A 6,705-nucleotide genomic window follows, 5' to 3' on the forward strand; every position below is an offset into this window, starting at 1 on the left:
GGCTCGAACTCACGAAGTGTGAGATCATGACCTGAGCCGAAATAAGAGTTGGACGCTTAAGCAGGTGCCCCACCCCCATTCTATAAAAGTTAAATTACTTGCCCCGAATTATTCAGCTAGCAGGTGGTAACCAGGGTTCCAGGTGGTCTACAGATTGTAGGTTTAGATACTACCCACCATGTGGTGGGAAACTTCCATTGGAAGTTCCAATGGAACTGTCCATTCCATGAACAACCAAGACGCGAGCTGATGTCAAGTCTCCCCTTGAGAACAAACACAGCGTCCAGCTTCTCACAATCTCTGTTTCTTCTGAAGCCCCAGAGCTGAGCCATGGTGTCAAATCCCCAGGTACAAGTTCACACTGCTATTCTGCTAAGTCTCCTGTGTTGTGACCCCGTGTGAAGTCGGTGTTACCCTAGGTGAGGAGGGGGGTTTTGTTTACTACTGCCCCTGTAAGAAATTACTACAAACTTAGTGTTTGAGAAGTCGTCCAATTCTAGAGCCTTACAGAGTTCAAATCAAGGTGTCCACAGGGCTCATTCCTTCTGGAGACTCCAAGGGGAATCCTTTCCCCTTCCAGCTTCTGGAGGCCATTAGCGCTCCTTGGCTGGTGGCCCATTACATCAGTCTCTCCTTCCAGAACCACACTGCCTTCTCCTGACTCCCATGCATCCTGCATCCTTTCATAACGGCCCCTGTGACCGCAGCAGGCCCATGCGCTAATCCCAGGTCATCTCCCCAGTGCAAGACTCTTATTTTAATCACACCCGCAAAGTCCCTCTTGCAGTACAGGTCCTGGGGGTTATAGCACAGCCATATTTGAAGATCAGGGAGAACTGGATCCTCCTAATGTATCAGGCTCCATGTTTTCCAAACAAAGATTTTTAAATATTACTTCCCAAAGGATTTATCTCGGAAGGGAATGAGAAGGCTAGAGAACGCAAGGCCGGCTCTCCCAAGAAGGGGAAGAAGGCATCTAGTGTCTGCAGCATAGAAGTGTCCTCACAGAACTGTCCCCCTCCGTCTCGGAGGCCAGAGCGGAGGTGGCAGTAACCAGACGGCATCCATGAACAGAGACAACATTCGTATCAACTTTGGGGAAGGCAGGGGGCAGGGTTTGGGTCTCAGCTTGAGAACCTGGGCTGTCTCAGTCCCAGGATTAAAATTGTGCGAGCACGTCCGGGGTGGGGGTGGGGGGGGTTCCGTGGGGCTGACCCACCAGAGGCCTCTCTGCCTACACAACGCAGGAGCCCCTGGACAAGGCTCACCCTAGTGGTAGCTGGAAATAGTGGAAGCCACATGCTCAGAGCATGAGAGACTGAATGGCTTTGGGGGTCCGGGGGACACGTCTGTCACTCACATCACTGCCTGCACCAGACACGTGGGCTCATGGCCAAGGAAGTTAAACAGTAAGTACAAGCTAAAAGAACTGTTTTCTCTAAAATCCCTGGGGGCATCAAGAATGCAGGCAGGGCTTCACGGACTGGGCAGCCCGGTGCCATGGATTTGGGTGTCAGCAGGAAGTGGCACAGGCGCCTTTTGTGGTGGAATCCGGGGCTCCCTGGGCCTTAGCTGGTGTTAGCAGGGGAAGAGAAAACCCGTGAAACCCATCTTAGGATCCCCCTAGGAGTAGTGAAGGGATGAAGAGCTGTGAAGGTGAGCGGAGGCTCCTGGTAGGTTGAGTTGCAGGGAAATCAGAGAATATCTGTGGCAAAATCATACTTTAAAATATTAATAGCAGTCTTGGGAGCCTGGGGGGCTCAGTCGGTTAAACGTCCGACTTCGACTCAGGTCATGATCTCGTGGTTCGTGGGTTCGAGCCCCATGTCGGGCTCTGTGCTGACAGCTCAGAGCCTGGAGCCTGCTTCAGCTCCTCGTCTCCCTCCCTCTGTCTCTGCCCCTCCCCTGCTTGTGCACACATGCTCACTCGCTCTCTCGCTCTCTCTCTCAAAAATAAAATAAAGTAAAATAAAATAAAATAAAATAAAATAAAAAATTAATAGCGGTCTTAATTTCCCTGTTACTTTCTGTTACCCCACAACCTCAGGACCGTTTTCCATTTCAAGCCCAGACTTTGAGGTGTTCATTGCCATGGAGAATTGATGTTATTGCAAAAAAACAGAAAGAAGAAAAATAAAACCAAAAAAACCCCAAAAAACTTTGAGTTTTAAAAGCGCAGCCCTGAGGGTCCTTTAGGCATAAACAATAGATTTGGACTAATACCTGGTAAAATTTAGGGGAAGGCATCTTACCTCAAGACTAACTCAAGATTCTAGGAAGTTGCTGGGAAGGGGTGGAGAAAGAGAAGAAGTGTTATGTGTTGGGGGGCAGGGGGTAGGTTAGGGTGCATTGTGCTCTACTCGTTGCTGGTGTGGGAGTGAGGGAATCTTTAGTTTTGGGGGGAAACCTGAGAACAAAGAGACTTTGAAGCTGTCTGCCCTAAGTAGCACCCCACGAGAAAGGACAGGCCATAGAAAAGCCTCACCTCATGGGTGCCCGAGTCCCAGACTGTCCCTTGCCCTTCAGTGGAGTTTTGCCAGCAGCTGAGGGACAGTCCAGTAATTGCTCTGATGAGCAAATCGAGTCCTGATGGGACCGGAATGTCTCAGCAGATGCCTACCCATAGATGATGCTATTTTCCCAGTGATACCATTGACCCCTCCCTTTCCAATTCACACACAGCCCCAGCAAAGGGGAAATCCCCAAATAGATTGTGATTCAGTTTATGCTATTCTAGCATAAGAAAGGCTCGAAATAAATCAGATCACGTTGTAGAAAAATAAAGATCACATTCTGTGCACATCTGAATCAGAGGACTGAACTTTGCATTCTTCACTTCCTGCGGATGCATTTATAGGAGGCCCCAGGGTCCCTGGCTTATCGCAAGGTGGCTTGTTTTGACAGGGCCAGAGTTCAGATCCTTCAGGTAGGGCAATGAGTGTTTCAAGTGAGATGTGCGTCCGCACGTTCACCAGCATCCCAACGCTGCCCTTGTGTGTGAAGTGACTCTCCGTGAGGGTCTGAAAAGATCACCTAAAATTTCATTTTCATTTACCTATTGTACCGTTCAGGCCTGCGGGGCGGAGGGGGCACAGGGGAGGGGGAAACTCCAGAGAAAACTCTACACTGCCGTGATGTCTGTGAATTGGAAGATTTGGAACTGCCTTGGGATATATGTGGCTTGGAGATCACCTGCGCTATGTTGGACCGTTCAGAAACCCGGTTCAAGCAGCAGAGATTAGTTAGAAAACCCTGACACTGGTTTTGAATGTCTTGTGCACAATTTTGCACACGCCCCAAACTAGAGAGAACAGCGTGATGAGCCCCCAAGTTCCCATCCCCGAGCTTTAATTATTAACATTCTGCCGATCTGAAAATACAGTTTTAAAGTGGAAACACTTTGTTTTAAAAGTGAGGCAATGCCTGGCTGAGGGGCACATGGGACTTCTCCACTCACACACCCGGGATGCGCTTCCTTCTCCGACATGAGTGAGATTGTGCGCTGATCGATATTCAGTATTCAATAGCTGTCATGTTCCTCAGTCCAGCCATCTGGGGACATGGAGGGTCGCCTCTCTCACCTCCTCCATCCCAGCCTTGGGGCTACTGTTTGCTTGTTCTGCTTCCTGACTCAGCTCCAAACCGGGAACCTCAGACTTGTTTCCAAACAGCCTTCCTTGTGGGATCACACTCTTCTGAGTGTGCAGGTGATAATGGTCCCTTGCCTTTCAGACTCCTTCACCCGCTAACGCACTTAACACCAAGTTGTCACCACCTGTGAGCCAGACTTGGGGCTGGATGCCGGGAGAGGGTGAGTCAAGGTCCTGGCACTTGAGGGCGCTGTAGTCTGGAAGGGGTCTTCTGATGGCTCACTTGTCCACTTAGGTTTGAAGGGGTGGGTGTCAAACCAGGCTTCACTCCTCCCCAGGGCCCCCCCTGGGCTGCGGCTGAATGGCTAAGGTCCTCTTTACTCTGTGATTGATTCTGAGGGATGCCGGATGGGGCGGTACTGGTTTCCTAATCCACAGTACCTTTTCCATGTACGGTTCTCACAGGTGGGTCCCTCACAAGACCATCTTTGTAGAACTGAAGATACGGTGCTCAGTGATGCCGACTGATTTGCAAGACATTCCACAGCAACAGACCTTCTGGTGTGATTTGAGCCCTTGCCTTGTGCCTTAAGTTACATTCTTTAATAACACACCCACACACCCAGGGGAGGGGTTTTTAGGTGGGTACACAGCTCTTGCTCTCAGAAAAAAAATATATTTCTCTGTTGGTCAGGACGGGAACGGTTATGCTATGGTAACAACCACAATGACGGGGCCCTACTAGGTGACAAAAGAAGGTTGAAAGCTTGGGGACCTGGGAAGGACATGTTATAGAACAGCCACTGGGCGGTGGAAGGGCCAGCTCACAGACACCCCAATTTCTCAGCCTAGCCCTCCATTCTTCCCAATTTCAGAGTCCGAGGGGGCAGCCTCCCATTCACGTCTTTTCAAAATCTCACGTGTCCCCAGAATCATATCTGCTTCCTCTCCTGACGAGAAAGAGCTTGCGTGACCAGCAGCCTCACAGGCAGTGGCCGCGGCGGGGAGAATGGGCTCCTCCCAGCTTGCACCTCCCCCCCCCCCCCCATGCAACAGGTTTCAGCCACTCACCTGGGCCTGGAGAGTCTCTTTCCAGATGATGAAGGATGATGGCCTCTCAGATCTGGAGGTGAATCCGGTTCACTCTTACTGTCACTAATGGCCCCAGGAGAGCTCATTGCAGACAGAGTCTCTCATGGGCAGATGTGCAAGAAGATCTTCACATGCATGACAGGTGTTTGAGGTCTCCGGACACAAAGCCACATTGGAGGTGGCAGGCTTGGTGGATGACCTTTCCAAGGCTCTAATCGATCCTGTTCTTTAAAAAAAAAAAATTGAACATTTATTTATTTTTGAGAGAAAGAGACAGAGTATGAGCAGGGGAGGGGCAGAGAGAGAGGGGGACACAGAGTCCGAAGCAGGCTCCAGGCTCTGAGCTGTCAGCACAGAGCCCAGCACAGGGCAGAGCTTGAACCCATGAGTGGTGACATCATGACCTGGGCTGAAGTTGGATGCTTAACCGACTGAGCCCCCCATGCGCCCCTAATGGGTCCTGTTCTGACCACACTGTCTGTGGTGTGGTCACATAGAAACACATAGAAATTCTGTAATCTTTTAAAACATAGCAGGTGCCATTGTGCCGATTTCTAAAAAGGGCAACATTTATGGCAATTTTATTACCTTCTTTTGACATTTTTTTCAATTTACTTTAATGTTCTGAAGCTTCAACGTTGGAAATTGGCCTTTGGTGGTGTCTGAAAGTTTTGCCCAAACTCCTTAATTCTGTAGGAGACCTGGTCCCAAGAATAGGGTATTGTTTCTTAAGCCATTGATTTATTCAGGTTCTAGATTTCATTTACTAACTTCTCTAAGTCACATCAAGAAATTACTAATCTGCTGTGTCTGCTACCACAGACTGACTTTGGGGAATTTGAAACAGTACTTGGAGTCATTATGGCTCTAAAAACTTTCATTGCTTCCAATCATGCATCATCAGGGAAATGCAAATGAGACCACGAGACACCACTACACCCCTATTAGAATGGCCAAAATCCAGAACACTGTCAATGCCAAATGCTGACAAGAATGTGGAGCAAAGGGATACCTGGGTGGCTCGGTTGGTTGGGTGTCTGACTTCAGCTCAGGTCATGATCTCACAGCTTGTGGGTTCCAGCCCCGCATAGGGCTCTGTGCTGACAGCTCAGAGCCTGGAGCCTGCTTCAGATTCTGTATCTCCCTCTCTCTCTGACCCTCCCCTGCTCATGCTGTCTCTCTCTGTCTCTCAGAAATAAATAAAACATTAAAAAAAAGAAAGAATGTGGAGCAAAAAGAACATTCATTCATTGCTGGTGGAACAGCCACTTTGGAAGACAGTTCGGCACTTTCTTATAAAACTAACCCTACTCTTTCTGAGCGATCCAACAATCACGCTCTTTGGTATTTACCCAAAGGAGATGAAAACTCAGGTCCACACCAAAACTTGCACGTGATTTATAGCAGCTTTATACACAATTGCCAAAATGTGGAAGCAACAAGATGTCCATCAGTAGGTGAACAGAGAAACGGTGATCCATCCAGACAATAACATAATTCAGCGCTAGAAACAAAAGAGCTAGCAAGCCATGAAAAGACATGGTAGAACCTTAAGTGCATATTACTAAGTGTAAAAAGCCAATCTGAAAATGCTCCATATTGCAGGATTCCCACTACATATTTGGGAAAAGGTAAAACTTTGGAAACAGTAGCTAGATTAGTGATGGGAAGGGATGAGCAGAGAACAGGAAGAACACAGAGGATTTTGAGGGCAGTGAAAATACCCTCTATGATATCATAATGGTGGGTGGATATGCATCATCACACATCTGCCCAACCCCACAGACTGTACAACACCAAGAATGGTGCCTTATGTACCCTGAGGACTTTGGGGGGCTATGATGTGTCCATGTAGGTACATCCTGAGTAAAGAACATACCCTTCTGGAAGCGATGCTGGTAATGGAGGAAGCTAAGTGTATGTGGAATGGGAGTATATGGGAAATCTCTGTATCTCCTGTTCAATTTTGTTGTCAACCTGAAACTTCTCTTAAAAATTGTCGTAGAAAAATAAAAAACAAACG

The 6,705-nt window shown here is 48.5% G+C and overlaps 1 long non-coding RNA gene across 1 annotated transcript; it reads right to left on the minus strand.

Moving 5' to 3' along the window:
• Positions 1–220: 220 nt before the first annotated feature.
• LOC120230991 lies at positions 221–6,354 on the minus strand. Its single transcript, XR_005528227.1, has 3 exons — positions 6,035–6,354; positions 4,662–4,908; positions 221–415 (listed from the first exon to the last, which is right to left on the minus strand). It is a non-coding gene; the product is annotated as an uncharacterized LOC120230991 (long non-coding RNA).
• Between the last annotated feature and the right edge of the window lie 351 nt (positions 6,355–6,705).

The sequence above is a fragment of the Hyaena hyaena genome, unplaced genomic scaffold (assembly GCF_003009895.1).
Source record: "Hyaena hyaena isolate Hyena2069 unplaced genomic scaffold, ASM300989v1 scaffold_51, whole genome shotgun sequence".
Taxonomy (NCBI): domain Eukaryota; kingdom Metazoa; phylum Chordata; class Mammalia; order Carnivora; family Hyaenidae; genus Hyaena; species Hyaena hyaena.